The sequence below is a fragment of the Canis lupus genome, chromosome 5, assembly GCF_048164855.1.
Source record: "Canis lupus baileyi chromosome 5, mCanLup2.hap1, whole genome shotgun sequence".
NCBI classification, from domain to species: Eukaryota; Metazoa; Chordata; class Mammalia; order Carnivora; family Canidae; genus Canis; species Canis lupus.
Window position 1 is genome coordinate 62,429,509 of NC_132842.1, and position 19,429 is coordinate 62,448,937.

Genomic DNA, 19,429 nt, shown 5'->3' on the forward strand with positions numbered 1-19,429 from the left:
AGCACGTTTACTTACATATTTTCTTCTGTCTTTACTTTGAGGCCAGTTCAGACCCAGATAATTGTAGAGAGATATCAGATTATAAAGCTCAGAATCAAGCTTCATTCTTGGTTTGGCCCATCTTGTGACTGTATCTCCTTATTATCAGGGATTGTGTTAGCAGACGCTGAATACACTTGTGAACACTCCCCCATCTCCAGGGACGTACTTAGCATATCTGACAGCTGAAGAACATCATTTATTAGGCCCTTCTCCTCTAATAGAATGAAATTATTCTCAGTAACAATCATATAATACTCAGTAGTAATTATTGTCTTGATTCATTCTTTAGTTTCAAATAAGTAATTAACAACGAAAAAATACATCTCAACTGAAAAATATTCAAATTCAGCCAAAGGCTGTGTGCACAGAATTAAGTTTTCATTTACCAAATTATTACCCAGATAGTCTGTAAACTGGTTCACTGTTTTAAACAAAAATATAAACTTCAGTGGTCACATGGTATGAGAGTCGAGGGATCCCCAACTGTGGTTTCTTTGTCTTAATCGCTGCCTATCATCAGTCATTTTCAATCTACTGTTTAGATGCAGGATGATGTGGCGCCATAGTCGTTGAAGACATAAATTAAATGAGAAGAGCTCAAACAATTCCAAATGGCAATGAACCTACTCTGAAATGGATAGGCACAGCTGAGTCTTTGCACGTCAGTTGCTGATGCTATAATTGAGAATCCTCTGAATTAATGTCTATGTAGAATACTATGTTCATTAAAGGACAGGTTATTTAAAATGTGCTAATTTGAGGCACCTGGGTGGCTCAGTTGGTTGAGCATCCACCTCTTGGTTTTGGCTTAAGTCATGATCTCAGGGTCATGAGACAGCCCTGTGACAGCCTCCAGGCTCAGCGGGGTTTCTGCTTGAGATTCTTTCTCTCCCTCTCCCACTACTCATACACACACACTCACTTTCTCTAATAAATAAATAAATCTTTTTAAAAAGGTGCTAATTTAAAGCCCACATATATGTAATATATATTAGAAATATATATTGGAAATGTGTATGTATTAGAAAACTTCACAAGTAATTCAGAAATTGTGTAGAAATGAGATCAACAAGAGTTTTGTAGAGAGAAGTCTTCTATCACGGGTGTTCTTTAGAACTGACAGAAAATGGTGATAATGAAAAGCAGACTGATTCTTGTTAGTTTTATTATTGTTTTTAGATCTTCTACAGACAATGCAGCCTTTATTGCCAGCATGGAGTGGAGAGAGGGAGAGCTGGGTGGACCATTCCCACTGCCCACCCTTGGTACATCACTGCCTATCTCTTCATTTGATTTCGGCGTTTTATTGTTAAGACATTTTGGTCTGGTTTCCTGACCCCGTTTGGCCCAGAACTTTGGTCTGAGTCTTTGATCTTCTTCTCCCAAATCCACTAATCTGGACTCTTGATCCAACCGCCTACCATTCTGGCCTCCAGACCTTGCTTGCCTCTTCCTGAGGACTCAGCTCCCCACACCAAACCTCTTGCCTACCTGCACCCTTGCCCACTGCTTTTTTTCAGATACCATCCTCTGTCTTTGATGATTTCTCTGGATGTGAACACTTGCCTGCTTGATGGAAGGGGACTCAGTAAGCTTTCTTTCCAGTAGCGCTGGCCTCTTGGCACAAACTCTACATTGTCCTACTGTTGCCTAGGTTTCACAGGAGCAATTCTAGGAAAAGCATCATCTTGATGTTAGTAGTTTGGTGGGCAAGGTGACTAGGGATGCATACTTAGTCTTACTTGATGCTAGAGAAAAACTGCTCAAAAGAATGGATGATTTACTAATGGCAGTCAAGCTGACCAGTATCAAGGCTAAAACAGGTGATAGCTCTGTTAGGTGTTGGGGTTGTTCTGGGGTTTAATGCTTTATTAGACTCCATGCTGTGTCTATGGGGCCACCAAAGGCAGCTTCAGCATTAGAGATGTCCATTTCTTAGGACAGTATGTTGCCTGATAGCAGAATTTATGGCCCTTAGTTCTGAGATGTCAATAAAATCATCTGGCCACGTGAGTGCCTTCTCCAGTACAGTCTAATATAGAATGCTTATCTTATTCAGGCACAACATCAGCTTTTAATATCCTACTAAATCTGCAAATCAATCCCTGATTTTAAGATTTCTTTGAGGGGAGTCTTAGGCAGCCTGGAGTTCCTTTATACATAACGATGATGATGCTCATAACTTTATCAGTTAATCACATATGTCAATAAGCACATAGACTGGTTAACTGAAATTGTTTCCCTCTGCCTTTGCTTAAAATTTTGGCCTATTGTTATAAGAAACAAGGGCTTTCGAAAAGAGTAGTGGTTGTGGCTCATCATTCTGGAAAATCAAAACAGAGTTTCAATATTTAATTCTAAATCCTTAGTATCCATTATTAACACACATGCCTTTACTTATTTGCAGCAAGGAATAATAATCCTAGCCTTTCATCCTGTTTCAAACGAAATAATACCAAGGAGGCATTTTAAGGTGTGGCTCTGATAGGCTAAATAATGGTTGTATCCTATTTATTTAGCCCCTAAAATCTAACAAAATATCAATATCCAATCACACAGGCTTTTAACTCCACATGATAATTTATATGTATATAATATATATACTGCATACATTATGTGTGTATATGTATATATATATATACACAAATGTGTGTATACATGCAGAAACAGATAAGTCTATGTCATAGAATATCAACAGTTATACCAGTGTGTTTGAAAATGGTATTCAAATGTTCTGATATTCTTTACCATACATGCTTGCTTTGTGCAGTTCAAATGTTCCTCATTTCTGTGTAGCTATTATATGTTTCTAGGATGCTGCTTTGAAAAATCTGGGCCACCTTCAAAGATTTTTATAAAGTGACTCCTTTATTCTCATGAAGAGGAGAAAGGCGGGTTAATCATCTATTGACTCCTCAGCCTTATTACTCGCATAAAGCTCTGGCTTTGCTAAATTTCCGCTTTTTAGTTACCTAACAAACACACATCAGCAGGAGGTGCAGATAAAGATCGAAAGATTAAGCTTTGTCACTCAAATGATAATTAAAAAGAGTATTTTAAACACACTGTAAATATACACAAGCCATCATAAAATCATCAAAACCCTGCCAGAGCTCACCACCTCCAGAGTATATAGATTATCAGGGAGAGGGATATTGATGTTAAGTCCTGCTTGTCTTGGAAGATTGTCATTAACTGTCCCAAGCCTGCACTCAGACAGCCACCTGAGCTAGGGGAAGACGGGGAACCTGGCTTCACACATTCTCGTGGCAGATTAGTGGGATTTGGAGTGAGCAGTTTAATATGCATTTAATTGTGATCCCTTTCTATTCAATTCCAAGATTCCTTAAAATATATTATTCCAAGTACTTAAATAAAAACAACAGAAATCAAGATTCTGTTGTCCTGCTTTTAATAAATAATTTCATATATAGGAAAGATCTAGTAAAGCAGATTAATTTCTCCTAAAAATTTCATTTATAGCATGTCATAAAAAGACACATGAGCCCATGTATATTAGAAGCATGCAGTAACATCACCTTTCATAAAAAGAAAAGCTTGTCATCACAATCTTATTAGGATGTCATGCATTGTTAAACTGGTAAAATATTTCTGTATATTCCAATTAGTGCAACCATTTACTGGCACAGACATTATAGAGACAACTATCTTCTTTAAAAAAGTCCTTTCCGCTGGGAACTAATCCTTTGTTTGACAATTCAGAGAATGTTATTTAGAGATTTTAATTGCTCAGTTGATCTGTGGCTGGATCTCAATAATCAAAACAATAAAATTGTTGGTTTCTTTTTTTTTTTTTTGACAACTGTAATAAAATGCTGGTAGTGTCCTGGGATAGTTAACTCAAAGCTGGATTGACACTGTCAGATTCTTTTTCATATATCTTCTTTATCAGAGCAAAACTAGCTCTTTCTTAAAAAGTAAAAAGTACACTAATGATATTGCCATTATCAGCAGATATTCCAAATATAACTTAACGTCTACCTGAAAAATTCAACCTGATTATAACAGCCTAATCTGATTACCAATGAAAAGGGCCTATGATTCTTAGACGGAAAGAAAAAAAATCTTCAAATCGGTTAGAAAAAGCCAAACATTCCAATAAAAATGGGCAAAACCATAGATAAATATTTCACAAGAGAAGAAACAGAAATACCTATTTAAATATGAAAAAATACCTCTGCCTCATTAGTAATCAAAATGACATAAATGAAGTCAAGGAAATAATCTATGTCCTCATCTATGAAACTGAAACAGTTCACACACACACACACACACACACACGTACACGCATGCACACACACATATACACAGTTTTCAGCATGGGTGAAGGTAGAGGAAAACAGGCGTGCTCACAGGCTGCTGGGGGAGACTATATAATTGGTTAAACCTTTTGGAAGAACATTTTGGTAATATGTGTCAGAAGCCTTAAAAATGTGCAGATCCTTTGACCCAGTAATTCAATTTCTAGGAATTTATCCTAAGGTGATAAATATTCACGCAAAATTTTCAGCCAAGGATATTCATCCCAGCATTTCATATGATAAGGGAAAAAGAGGAAAACAACCTAAATGTCCAACAGTAGGAGAAAAATTAAGCAAAGATGGTGTATTTACACAAGTTTCTATTAACAATCCTGTTCCCGAGGAATTAGGTTAAAGAGATGAAAAACTGCTTGTGATATAGTAAGTGAAAAAAGGCAGGTTATAAAATACCATGGCTCGAATTGTGCTTTAAAATATATGTCCGTACATATGAATGCACTGAATAAAACTTGGAAGACAGCACACTGAAACATTCTTAGTGGTTATCTCGAGGTGGTGGGACTAAAGGAGGTTTTTCTTTTGTTTTGTACTTCTCTGAATTTTCAGGAAAGTATTTTAATTAGCACAGATAAAATATTTTAATTTAAAACATGCTCATTGAACAAGCAAATTCAGAAGTATTGAGTCTTAAAAATGTTACCATATTTTCTAAATAATTTACTTTATGAAAAGTACTTGTAGATCTAAGTAAGTTTCTGCTTTATTTGGAGAAGAGTGTGGAGTATCTACACAATGATAAATTTTACAGCAATGTGGAAATAAGGCATTTACAAAAGTTTACAAGAGCAGAACTGGCAGTTAGGATGGTCAGGTTCCTGGCCTGAGAAAACAGTTCGTTCATTATACAATGTTAACCCACTGGACAGAATGTAGGACGCCCAAAACATGACATTTGGTGCCAAGGGAAACTGAGCAATTTGGTTTGGCACAAACAACTGGCTATTAATATCAGCCATTAGGAGAAACACAAATCAGCCATGAATTTGCACTTGATTTTGATTTTTAAAATTCTATAAATGTGGAAATTTTTATTTTAAATATTCATATTAAAAAAAAAAAAGAGTTCCTCCTGGCAACCACCAGCTTTCCCACTCCCACCTTCTCAACCCCCAAACACACACAGGGGGTACTTCCTGCTTCCTTTCTCACAGACAAAGAAGCCACTGGCATGAGCTCAGGGACCACACGCATTACTGAAAACCCAGGGCCAAGCCTGACCATGAAAATGAAGACCATTATGACCTTGTTGAGGTGAGATGCTTCAAAGTCTTAGGACTTCTCATTCTGCAAGTAAAAATTAAGTCATCTGCTTCCTAAAGAGTCAGAACAGAGTCATCTTACTCTCTTAACTTAATCTGTCTCCTGTCCAGCATCCCTGCTTCACGTTTTTTCTTTTCTACTGGATTCCATTTGGGTTATGAGGCATCCTGACTCTTGAGAGGGGCATCTGCTCTGGTCTGTTTGAAGGATAAATGCATGGGGGGTGCAATGGGATGTGTACGGGAGGGAGAAAAAAGGAATTTTTGGCAGGTCCAAAAATTACTGATGCATTGAGCACCTACTATGTGCTGAGTGCTTTCCACTCGTGTGTGAGTGCATTACCTCGTGTAATTTTGCATATCCCAGAATACCAAATTCCTTCTGTCTGCAAACCCCAGCCAGGATAATTCTTTGTGACTACCAATATTAAGGAATATTTTAAAACACAAAGCGTACGAGCTAATTTAGCCATTGGTTTCTTGATTTTTAATACCAGGGGAGGACTTAGATCCAAGCCAACAGCAGAAAGTACAAAAGTGATCACCTCTTCCTTCTGAACAGGGCAGAGGGGAGCTCCTCTAAAACCGGAAGCCCACTGTGGCACCTGTAGCCAGTCCAATAAACAACCTGTAGCCAGGTTGTTTAACTAAGGGCGGGGGCGAAGCTAGAGCCTGGGCAAAGGAAGATGGACAGCCTGTCTGGAACCAAGCCTGGTGTCTAGATTTTTGAGTTTGCTTTTGTTTTTCAAAGCTCTAGATTTCCAAATTCAGATGCAGAGCAGAATCGTCCTTCTCCATCCCCCACACAAGCCTGCCAGTACCCCCCACCTCATCTCTGCATACTGCTCGCTAAGCGGCTACAGTATAAATAACTGCAAGGAATGCTTTATGCTTGGCCACCCCTCCAGCAGGAGACAACTGGCTTTCTCGGTGGTGTTCAGCGAGCCCCACTGAGCCACTGCCGACGCCTCATTAGAACGCAAGACACTCCTGCCAGCCCTGGGCGCTGGATGCTAGCTGCCTGTGGTCTGCATCTGTAGTCATGACAGACGGCCGAGACTGTTGCCTTCCACTGAAGACCAAGTACATGATCCACTGCAGTTAATCAATAGGATAATGGAATGAATCAATAGGAAAGATTTTTAGAAGGTCTTAATTAAAGAAACACTTGCAGATACAAATGATGTCTTCAATGTATTGATAGTGCCAAGGTGAAGGGTTAAACACAAACAAAACCATCAACTTTATTTTGCCAGCATGCCTTCCACAGGAGAACAACCTAGCAGCCTCCTGGCCCCAGGGTCGGCCCATTAATCAGTCCCTTGTCAATTCCATGGCCACACTGTATGGGAAAATTAGGCTATGATCAAAAATTTTAATTACTAAACAGCGGCTCCAACAACGATGAAAAATAGATGTGCGCCCCCTGTCTGGCCTTCCAGTGCCCCTAAAGTGGGAGCAGCGTTCCCCATAAAAACCAGTTCTGCAGATGGACTCCCCTCTGGATGCGGTGCACAGAAATTAGAATAATTAAAGAAAGCCTAAATTGATGGATCCCATTTAGGCAGGAGGAAGTCTCCAGTGAGCCTTCTGCTCAAACATGTTACATCAATATTTTTGATTCCCTCGATGGTCCTGCGCTAGGTACTGGTTTAAAGAGACATCAATCTGTGATGTCAGCATTTATCTAATGAACCTTCAAAAATCAATGTCCAGGGTGGCCCGTAACATGCAGGCACCCAATTTGTCCACTCTCCTAGCCTTCCTGGCTAAACCCGGAGCCATAACAACAGTGGACGTGGACTCAAGTGGCAGGTGGGATGGTCAGACCAGAAAAGGCTGAGATTCCATCGTCCATCTCAACTCGGGGAACTCAAAAGATGCACAAGCGCCACGGGAAAGCCGAGCTCCCCTTCCGAACTCTCCAGGGCCTCCTGGCTCTGGACGGTGCCCCTCCTAAAACGATCTACGTCTTCGCGTCATGCCCCCCTCTCAAAATGTGCCTTTCCCTCACTCAATTCCCCTTCCCTTTACTGTTGCTTGACAGGATTTTGGTCCCCTTCCTGACAGCTCTGGCAATTTCCCCGCTTTTTGGGTTACTCGACCGGGATTCCCATTTCGCTTCGCTCAACGGGAGGCCCAGGCTCATTTCTCTGCTTGTTCGTGTTTATGCTCAACTCACCCTCACCCTTCTGCCGAGAGGGCTCCTTGACGCTGATATCTTGACACCCTAACAGGCAGAAGAGAGGGTCTAAGTTTGTTTCGCTCCTCTTTCGCCTCTTTAAAATAAATTGGCCTGTACCGGCTGCCGGGAGGCCGAGTTATTTCAAGTGCGAAACTCGGGGTGACAGGTCTGCCATTCACCACGCCAGGCCCGGGCCTGCCTTCTCGTCTCCGCTTCTACGCACGGCGGTTCGCTCCCTCTTGACCGCGAGGGCCGGGCCGGGGCGCGGCGTGGCCTCGGACAGCTGTAGGATGGGCTGTGCGGGCCGCCCGAGTTGTCGTACAACTCCTGTCTGTCTCCTTGAGTGCGGCTTTCGGCGGCCCCTCGTGCCAAGTTTGAGTCCAATTAAAGTACAATGAAAGGTACCATGATTTCATTTGCTTGGATTGTCACATTTCAGAAGTTCAGTAGCCTGCAAAATGTTCGCTGTCTCTCATTAAGCCGGTTCCAGCAACTGTGTAAAGGCTCTAATTTAGCTGCTTTCTATGCTGGGCTTTCAGGCCTGAAGATGCCTGCCTGCAGGGGAGCAGCCGACGCCACCCGACGTACCGGCAAGTGCTGCCGACCACACAGATGGAAAATGCTCGGGCCTAGCAAACCCGGCTCTGCCACAGAAAGGAGGCAATATTCGACAGGCTCCCACCACATCTTGTAGCGTCGCCCTGGCTCAATTGTTGTTGGAGAGAGGAGGGGATGTGCGTGCTTAGGGCGTGTGCCCGGGTTTGGTGGAGGGAGGCGGCCCACCGTCTGCAAGCTCATCGTATTTGCAGAACTTTAACTGAAGACCTGCAACTTCTTTTCCTGATAGAGACATTTCTTTCTCTAAAAAATCCTCACAAAAATATGAAGCTGGACTGTCGTTTAGATACACAGCTAAAAAGGAATCGCCTTTCATCAAAGAGTGCTGTACGGAATCCGGTTTGTCCTGGAAATCTGACATGTATTAGACACTGGATAGATCTTAATTGAGTCCCAGTTGGGCTTATGGAGGAAAAAAAAAAATCACCATTCTGTAGACCGCGACTATGCTAATTCCCATTATGGCTCCGGTTTGATGAGGAAATTGCTATACAGATGCCAGCAATGCAAATTACCATTTACAGACTGCTTACTAGAGGCCAGGCAGTATGCTATAAGCTTACGTGTACTGTGTCATTTAATGCTCTCAATAACCCATTTTCCAGACGAGCAGACTGAGGTAGAGAACGTTAAGTCACTTGCTCAAAAGTCATGGCTGGTAAAAGAAAGAACCGAGGATCAAACCCAGGCCTGTCTGATTCCAAAGCCCTCCTTCCTAACAGTTTTTGCACTTCTGCTTCAGTGGCGAACTCTAGCGCAATTCCCAGGGGCTTCACAAACCAAGAACTAGCAGGTGCACTGTGACAGGAGCAATGTCTGTCCTGCTTCTCTCAGAGCAGAGATTAGTACAGCAGTGGGTCAATCTCCACCTCGGCTAATGCATTCACTTTGGTGGTCAGGGATCTTCTGGAGAGGTCCAATCCTGCTAACCACTCCATTTTCAAAAATAACACCTCTGAGTGTTTTTTTTTTTCCTAACGACAAAAGAAAATGTAGAAAATGTAGAAATGCCCAAAAAAGACAAAAATAACTTGCAGTGCTATCACCTAGATATAGTCACTCTTGATGCAGATTCTCTACTGCCTTTTTTTGGGGGGTGGGGGGGCTACAAAACTTAGGATTCCAGTGTAATTAGCTCTGTGCTTGGTATTTTTCTCAATGAGTATGCAAATCCACCCAGACTATGCCTTGTATCCTTCCCATGGATAAACGTGATTATAATCACTGGATTAGGCTGGCTGCTCCCTGAATGTTAAACCTCGGGTTCTTATAAATGTGCTGCCATCTCAACTGACTCCATGAAGGCAAAACCTGGAACTTTTTTTTTAGGCCCAGGTGGTGAGAAGGGCCCCAGCTGGCTGAGAACCGAAGGTCAAAGAGGCCCTTGGTCTGTCTGAGTGTGCCAAACTCTGAATCCCAGAAGCTTAAAATGTAATCAGAGTTCCTGCTCTCAGCTCAGGGAACCACAGATCTCCTAGTATTCCTTAAAAAAAAAAAAATAATACAGAGAAAGCCCAACATAAAACTGAAGAGATCAGTTTAATGATGTATGCGTAAAAAATAATCAAGATCAAAACATGCTTTCATTTTTCTGGGTAAATTTTTTTTTTTGAAACATATATGGTTGATATTCTTGCTGGGGAGATGGAAATGATACTCCAGCCTGCAGCAGTCAAGGGTTTACAGAACTGGGGCTGCTGCTCTTTGCCTGGCCCCGGGAAGGGTGTGATGAACACAATCTGAAATCAATACCAGGAACAGTTACTGCATCTCAATATTATTTGCCGAGATGGGCCACTGGAAGAGGAGTGGGGGAAGAGAGATATATGTCAATAGCTTTCACGAAGCACTCCACAGCCATGCACAAAGGGAGGTCAAATAACTATCAGCCTACCAATCCCCATTGTAAGTAGTAAAAATGATAAAATCAATATTATTAAATAAAAAGTTAGCACTGCTATTGAACTCTCTCATGATCGTGGCAGCGCTGGGCTGAAAATGAAGGAGGCTATTTTCCAATCTCTTTAGGGGCAAATGTTTAGGCTCATAAACATTTGCAAAATATAGGGGCAGATATTTTTCACATATAAACGGAGCCATGGGGACACGTGAACAATAGGCCAGGTAACTGTCACCTCGCTAGAACACAAGGATCCTTCCCACCCAGGTGAAGAGATATTCTGAGGGCTGCTAAAGGCTACATCATTTAGAGCTGGACTTTGCTCCTCTGTCCTTCAGGGTGATGGAGGTCAGACTGGCTCGGGGGCTTTCCAAGAAAACAGAAAGGTCCTATTTGCCGTCCCTTCAAATCTTGAGATTTGGAAATGTACCAGAAAAAAAAAAATCATGGGAGAGAAAAGGAAGAAAAAGGATAAAGGAAAAAGAAAAGAAAAAAATAAGGAAAGAAAACAAGGACATTTCAATAGCAGAGAATTGACCTATTCTTGTCAGCCCAGAGGACTGTGGGGAAGCTTCTCAAAGCCAAGAATGTGTTCTTTGCTGCTGGCGTTGGGTGGTTAATTGTGCAAGCCGAAGGTAGCATATAGCAGGTATTGAAAAAGATAAATTTAGACTAAAGATAGTCCAGCCAAAAATTCCTATGAAAGCAGCAAGCTCTAGTTATATCTGGAGGAGGAAAGGGGAAAAAAAAAAAAAGAAAGAAGGATGTGTAAAACTGAGTGACAGCCCATGGGCAAGACTGCATTTGCTGCTCTGACCTGCATTTAAACACAGAGCTGCTTAGCCTTTTGAACACCTAAAGTTGGCTCCCTTGTTTGCATTTCATAGAAACTACTATAGAAAGTAAACAAGAACCTTTGGTGAATTATTTAGCATACAAATAAACCAGCAAAGAAGGCTAAGTAGGCCTATATGAACTAACTGGATTGAAATATTCATCTGTAAATAACCCTCCAATCTGGTGCTTTCACGTACAAATACTACATGGAACATTAGACACAACTAGCTTCTAGGGATATTTAGGCTCACTAGAGAGCAATTTTTATGTCTACTGGCATCTGTGGGTAGTGATATGGACTGACTGTTAATATAACCAACATAAAATTTATGTGAACACTCAGTAAAATCGCAACCCACTGTCAGACAGCTGGTGGCTGATGCGGAGCACATGCGGGTTTTATATGCACTGCGTAAACTAACCTTTGCAATAAAGATTTAGCAGGTTTATTAGTTTAGGAAATCGCTATAATTAAGGATAATTCATAATGGCCGCTTATCCACTCTCCAGCAATAGCTAGCTTAATTTAGGCTCCATTTCTTGGAGCCATAAATAAGTGAGCTGCTATCTTCTGCACAGATGTAGCATTCAACCTGTTCATGTTGGCTGGTTTTTGCTTGTGTTTTAATCAAAATCATTAGTAGATAAGACCATAAAAAGCACAGGGTTTGAAATAAATTAGCAAGAAATGCATAGGCAAAGTTGGTGTGTGTGTGTATGCGCATGTGTGTGTATGTGTGTGTTAACTACTCAAAAAAAAAAAAAAAGTAACCTCTCCCTCCAGAGGTAAAAACAATTAAAAATAAATAATCCTTTTAAATGTATTAAAGGAATTTTCATTTACAAACCCAAGGAGAGAGAAAGTGACAGAGCAATAACATTAATGAAGGCCAGAGAAATACGAGTGTGACCTCTCTCCAGTATCTCCATTTAACTGTGCATGTAATTAAAGCCTGACCTTTGCAAATGCAGCCCACTCTGACGTGCGGCAGCCTCTCCTGCCATCCAACCTCACGCTTCAGGGACGGGAGATTGCCACGGCACAGGCTCCCGCCTTCAGTGTCTGCTCTCTGTCCCCACTGACAGGGACACCTTGCCTGTGGGTCCTTAGCGACGGCTGACACTCTTCTTCCATACATCTGCTCCATCTTTGTGTTACAGCCTGTGCACTTTGTGAACACCCTGGGCATGAGTCAGCGAAAGGCGACCGGTCCCAGGATATGGGTCTAGATCATCGTCGGCACCTCCACGTTGCCAGCTGGGTGGGTGAGCACGCCCTGGGTGTGGGGCCCTCTGCTGAGTCCTCCCTGGGCCTGGGCATGAAGAGCCAGCCAAGGGACACCTTCCCTTCTGGAACTTTCCTCCAGGGAACTGCAGCTTGGCTGTCACAGGAATTTGGAATCATAGAAACGGTGAAGCCCTACAGAGACTTAAGAGTAGCTTCGTTCAGGAGACTTTCTCAAGTGTGGAGTTAATCCTGGGGTCATGGAAAGGGTTTTGGTCTCAGAGTCAGAGGGTCTGGGATGAGTTCCCCGGCTGTGTCCCCAGGTTGGCCAGTCAACCTCCCTAAGCTTCAGCCTCCCCACTTACAAAGTGGTACATCATCACCTGTCCCACCTAGAGCATGGACTGCGGTAAGGACTCAGGGAAACAATGCCCACAAAGCCTCCCGGGACCTCGAAGGTGCTATGGGGAAGTGCAGCCAGCCACCTGGCAATGGGGTCTCTCCCACTGTAAGACAGGCCCACTGCTATCTGCCATGTTCGCTTGACCACGTTAAGAGGATCAAGAGAGAGAGAACGCAGGCAGCAGTGGCTAGTCAACTCTAAAGAGCATGACTGTGTCAGTTATTTGAGCCAGATCCCCTCCTGATAGTTTCAAAAGGTGTTTGCTGCCAGTCCACGGGTTCCAAGTACACCAAAGGTCCTCACAACCCCTCAGAGGCGGGATGGTGAGGACTTTGAGGAGGCTGAGGTAACGCCATGTGTTGAAGGCCACGATGCAAAATGGGCTGGGCACATCGGTATTTCAAAATTGTATCTTATCACCAAGACAATTTTTCCATTCCTGGTAAGTACTAAAGGTGGCTCAGCCTTCTCTGAATAGTTTGACCCGGTGACCAGAGGAGGAGCCAATAACCAGTTAAGTTAAACCCTGCAGAAGAAATTTCTCTCCCCAAGCATTGTTATGGAGAAGATGGGTGTGGAGCTAAAACTGAGGGAATTAGCATCATGAGACACTTTTTATTGACAAATGCTGGTATCCAGGGTCATGACCACAGAGTTGGCATACACGCCGAAGGCAAGGCCCCTGGCTTGCATTTCATCGCAAAGGCCCTGGGAAGGAGTGTGACCTTAGCTCCCAAGTTAATAAAAACAGCCACAGAGGTCCCGTCAGCCCACTGAGTGCCGCTTATCTGGCACGCTTACCTGCAGCCCTGTGATGGCAGGGGGCTCACCCTCGTTTTTATTCACGTGCAGGCCTATGTAATCAGGTGTGCGCTCGGAGATTTATATCCCATTACGGAAGTGATCTTGGTGAAATAAAAATCTAATGCTGCGGGCTGTAAAATAGCACTGGATCACAGAATGAGGTAGCAAGTGGGGTCAGGCAGTGGGCTGGCCCTTCCCCATTCCAGCATTCAGACTGAAAGTATTAGCCCAAAATGAGGAACATATTTATCAGGAAAATCTTTTATTCTTTTAAAATAGAGTTTCCTTTAGGAGTCAAAGTTCACAGGAACATTTACCATTCTGGTGCACAAATTGACATATTTAATAAGGCTTCTGGAAATTCAGAATTTAAATCATGGTTAGAAAGATAGGGTCAAAACATGTCAAACCTGAGAGCCTAGGGTCAAAACAAAAAATGTTTTCATTATAGCCGAATCGCTCTAAAACAGTCTTAGCCTCCAAAAATTATGAACTAAAAGAAAGTACCTTAAAACCAATGAATAGGCCCCAGGGTTTTCTAAAGAAATATAAAGTGGTGAGGGCCTGCCCAGGCAGGAGAACAAATGCTGAAGTACACAGCGCCCTCAAACAGAAGTAGTAATAGTAACGACAGTTGTAAAAGTGTGAGTTACGTAAAACCATTTTTGAGGAAACAGAGCTTCAGATATGCAGGTATCCTGTGTTAAGTTCCCAGAAGTAACATTAGCGGGGTATGTACAATTGAGCTAGATCAAGTACATTTCCACCTATGACAAAGGCAGGTGGCCAAAGATGACAGCACAGGAATAGAGCAAGAGAACTCCTTTGAGGGGGAGGGGGGAAAAAAAAAACAAAAAACCTTGGTACTGTAAGTTTTTTTTTTTTTTAAATTATTACATTAAAAACAGTCTTGAACAAGGACTTGATAGATGATTCTCCGTACCCCGCAAGCAGCCAGTTTATTAATGCTAACAGTTCTGGTCACTGTTATAGAAAACAGATGCTGGGATATTGGTTTGCCTCCATCCCCACCTCCTGCTAAAATGCACATCGGACACAGGACCCATCCTGTGGGTCCTCAAGACATTTATGCTGATCTCTAGTGCCAAAATATTCTTTGTAGGTAACAGAAAGAAAAGCATTTCTAAATGGCTGTCCTACGTCTCGACGCTTCTATCCCAACCCCTGACCATGCCCTGAGGAGGTTTTACTCTTGCCATTTATGCTTATTTTCACCTCAAATCTACTCCATAACTTCCCAGGGATCTCCTAGGGTACAGCCAGGCGTTCGCGACCTCAAGAATAATTAAAACAAAGCGTATTTCTGTGTAATATCAACAGTGGGATTCACGACTATAGAACACAGGGCGGTGTGGATCTCAAGCCCAAGTGGGAAACAGCAGATCCAGCACATGGCTTGTTTTTTCAAACGCTGTCCCTCAGAATTGCTTTCATTGAAGAAAAGCAGATTCCCAACCAGAAATAACAAACCTTTCCAACATAAAAGATAAATATGAGGCCCCCTGCTTCCGCCTGCCCTTTGCCTGGTGCCTCTGACACCAGCAGCTTAGCAGTAATATTTTGCTAACTATCAAAACTTGGATTCATTTCATTTGCAGATGGGGACCCCTATTGGTATGAAAAAAATCCCAGAGAAAATGGAAACTAAACACAGCCTTCTTGACCAAATATGCCTGAACTTACCAACAAAAGGAAGCAATCCCTACAATTCCAGTTCACCAGGGAAAACCAAGTTCAGACTCTGGGCTCCCCACCCTGCACCAGCACCAGCACCCCCTCCCCCACCCCAGGGAAAGCCTGACCACCCCCCAAACCAGGCTCTGAAGTTCACCCCCTCGCCCACCCTGCGGGGGGGCGCGCACGTGCACACGCGTGCTCTTCTCCAGCTGCCTGTGTCACCGGGGCTGCAGTCCATCTCTTTGCTGACAGATCTCCGTGTTGGGCAGGATTTCCAATCCTTCATGACTATCTATTTGTCACTGCAGGTGAGTGGTGGCACTCAGCCTGATCCCCAGCCACTTTCACAGTTACTTATCTGTCTTTATGGATTCATCCTGTGTGTCAAGCCAGCGCATAACAGCATTACTGTCAGGGTGACAAAACTGTCCCCAGAGTGCCACAAATGATTCTCTCTCCTTCTGGCTGCTAGCAGGGGAAACAGTGACACCGCCTCGCTTCTCTCATCCTTCTCCGGCCCCAGCCTGGTTCGGCAGCTCCTCCTGCACGGAGGGAGAGCTGGCTCATGATGGGCTCGGGAAGAGCAGCCTGCGGGGCCCTAAAAATGCTAAAGAAAAACGGGACAGGGCTCCTGTGAACTGCAGTGCTTCCCGCCAGGCACCCAAGGTTCTGTCGCCTGCCCAGGTGCGGCCCCCCGAGTGTTTAACGCCTAGCGCTGAGGTGGCCCGAGAGTGGGTCCTCCCTCCTCTTCAACGCCCCAGGCCCGTCGCTTCCCCGGCCTGGCCTCCCAAGCACGCACAGTAGTCAGCAAAGGGCCCCCGAGGCTGTTAAGTGCCGGGCTGCTAGGCCCCAACTGCGATGGCGAGCTTTTAATTGCTGTCATTTTTAGAGCAGAAATATTAACTGGAACTAATAATCAATAATGATTGCAAGGGTACACTGGGTTTGCCAAATGATCTGCAATCATCTTCATGAGCTGACTGCTTCGGAAACAACAGCTCATTTCTCTTCTGTTCTGCAGTGGAGCCCCCCGTTCCACCTTCCTCCGCAGGCTTCCTTCCAAACGTAATTCCGACAGCAAGGCGGTGCCTGTGGCCATGTTGCTGGGAAGGAAGGTTTCTGCGTTTCCTTTATTTGAATCCCACCACGGCAGGCCAGAACGAACGCATCAAAAGAAACGCTGCCTTTCTACTGCCACCAGAAACTTGCTCGAGGATCCCACATTAAGACACGCTAGTCCGCAGCCGGGTCTGCAGTCATTTCACTGGCCTGCCCGGAGTGACCTCCTGATGCCACTCAACAGTTTCACAGACCCCTCCAAGTTCAAGGTCAGTGGCGCCTGGCTCTGTTCACCAGGGCAGCCACACTGTACTTGGGGCTTCAGTAAGTGTTAGAAAAATAGATAGTCAACAAGACACTCTACTCACCGGGTGGGGTCGGGGATGAAGTCTGGTTGGAAGGCTTTGCTTTCCCTTTGAAAGGTCAACCGAAATACAAGTGCATGCATGCGGGCGCGTGCGCGCGCACACACACACATACACACACACAGACACACGTGCCAGTTCAGGCGTGCCTCAAACTCCGCTTTGTTCTTATCCTGATGAGCGCTCACTGTCTGAGTTTTTTTAAATAGGTTCAATCTGATTTCTGACACTGGAAAAACAAACCTAAAAGCAATTTAGAAAACACCTGCCCGTGAAGTCAGATGGCAAAATATCTAAAGCTTCTCTCGAAATCTGTGACCTCAGAGGCTGACATGGTTTGATGGGAAATTTAATGTAATAGGCTGCGAAAGCCAAGAGGCCTGTTGTCAGCAATGAAGTCTGAAAGTTAGCAGAATTAATAACACTGTACAATGGAAGAGCCCTCAAGGGACAAGGCTGCAGAACCAGGGCAGTGGGGAAAAATGACTTTTGAAGTCATTTCACTATGACATTCTGTCATCACTGCTAAACGGAAATAAAAAATCATCCGAATCACCACATGTTTCTTTGTGTGTCCTTCCCTTATCTAATATAAAGTAATAACACCCCACCCAGGCTGGGAATGGACCCTCGAGGGATTCCGAGAGCTCCATTTTGAATCACTAAATGCAATAAGAATAAATGCAAGTGGGAGTCTGTTTAGCAGAGAGTGATGCCTGGTCTGTTGCCCATCGAAAGCCAATAAATCTCAATGCTTCAACAAGAGATGAAAATGGTTATCTCATCATTGCAGTGCCAGGGCGAAATTTTCTCTGAGCCAGAGTATTTTTATGGATGATTTATGTCTGGGAAGGATAGTTATTTAGCAAAATGGCAGATAATGATGAATAGAAAGTAAATATGAATAGCAGCAAGGGAGTGGTGCTTTGCTGCCGCAACAGACCAAACAAAATCCCTCCATAAAGTACATGCCACAGATAATTGCCATTACACTGAAGCTAGCATCCCTCTATGACTGGGAGTGAAATACAAATGAGCCCATCTGATTTAGTAAGTGATTGCTCTTTGTTGTTCTAGAATACATGCCCCAGGAGCCTGCTAATTTTTCTTGAAAGCATACTCGGCGTCTACAGAGTCGTAGTCACGAGCACAGGCTTTGAGCTGCATTGATGGGTTCTAATCCCAACACAACTCCCTAGTTGTCAGACCTTGGGTGAGTTCCGTCAGCTTCCCAAACCTCAGTTTCCCCACCTGTAAAATGAAGACGACGGCACAGATCTCTGAGGCTGCTGGTAGGGACTGAGCAGGGGACCCTCGTCCAAAGAGCTTAGCACGATTCTTGGCACAGAACGAATGCTACATAAGTACTCCCTATTACTATTAGTCAGGGACCAGCCACCCAGGGAACCACTGATTACTCTTTTGATTTTGTCTGCTCTTCTTCGTTCACTGAGTCTTTCAGGTGAGCCCAGAGTAAGACTTGAAAAGAGGAAGAGTTCTAAGTGGAGATTTTGCAGTCTGGTTGGGTGGGAGTCAACATTTACTCAGCACATTTTTTTCATCGTCCCACCCTCACTATCCTTAATTCTCAAGGCACACGAAACGATCGCGTTATCAAGCGGGAAGAGGAAAGAAGGAACAAAAGAAATTATTCATGGAGTTACAATGCAAAGAAGTCGATTTTAAAAATAAACAGAACTGAATTTTTGGAGCCTCTGAATAAAAGATAAGTTGACTGCACACAGAATGTCAAAACGGAGTGGAAGGAAGGTATTTCTCCCCCCTCCCACCCCCCAACACTTTTTTTTCTGTACTGAAGCACTACACAAAGAAAAAAAAACTAATTATAGTTTTAAACGTCCAAAACGCCATGTCCACCAAAAGCCCGATGCTCATTAGTACTAGTAATTAACTTTACAACTGTCAACACAAACAGCACACAGGCTGACAGATCGAGGGTAGCTCTGAGGGTGCTAATAAATCCGGAAATAACAACTTGACACACAGATGCATAAAAGGATGCAGGTGATAAAGAAATGTTGACATCAAATCTAATTATCTTCGAAACGGCCAACTACAGCACGAGCCACAGTCACGCACTGTTATTGCTGGTGATGAGCCCCACCGGAACGGCGCTGAACCGCCGCCTACAACCCCGCTTTTACAGCCCTTGTCAGGGCTGCTGAGGACAGTAACAAACAGGAAATTATCAGTGCCGCGACCCCTCCAAGTCAAAAATCCAGTGATGAATATGGGCTCAGCAAGGCATAGCAGATTACCCCCTCACGAGTTCTAAAGCTGGGATGATATATGACATTTTTATCAGGCACTTTCTCAGGAATGTCACCAAGAGGGAAAATAAAGGCCCTGCACAGAGGCGCCTAGGTGAATTATGCAACTGTAATTGCCGATCATAACCTGATATGAGTTGAAATTGCTCTGTTTTCATATTGAGATAGCATAAAATTGTCGGGAAATGCAATGGCTCCTTAATGTGGGCTAGATGAGTCTAATATTCTGATCATTTTTCACTCGGCTGCAAGGTAAATCGAGCTTCCTTAACACAGCCACTGTGGCCCAGGGCAATCGAAGGGCCCAATTTTACACTTGAATTGAGCAAATATGTGTAAACTACGATTTTTCATATTTTCTGCATGCATAAGAAGATGAAACATCTTTATCATCTGTATT

At 43.6% G+C, this 19,429-nt stretch overlaps 1 protein-coding gene across 4 annotated transcripts in view; it reads right to left on the reverse strand.

The window, feature by feature from the left end:
* The window catches only part of FTO (FTO alpha-ketoglutarate dependent dioxygenase), a 428,434-nt gene that overhangs the window by 78,267 nt on the left and 330,738 nt on the right, over positions 1-19,429 (reverse strand). The window lies entirely within an intron of this gene.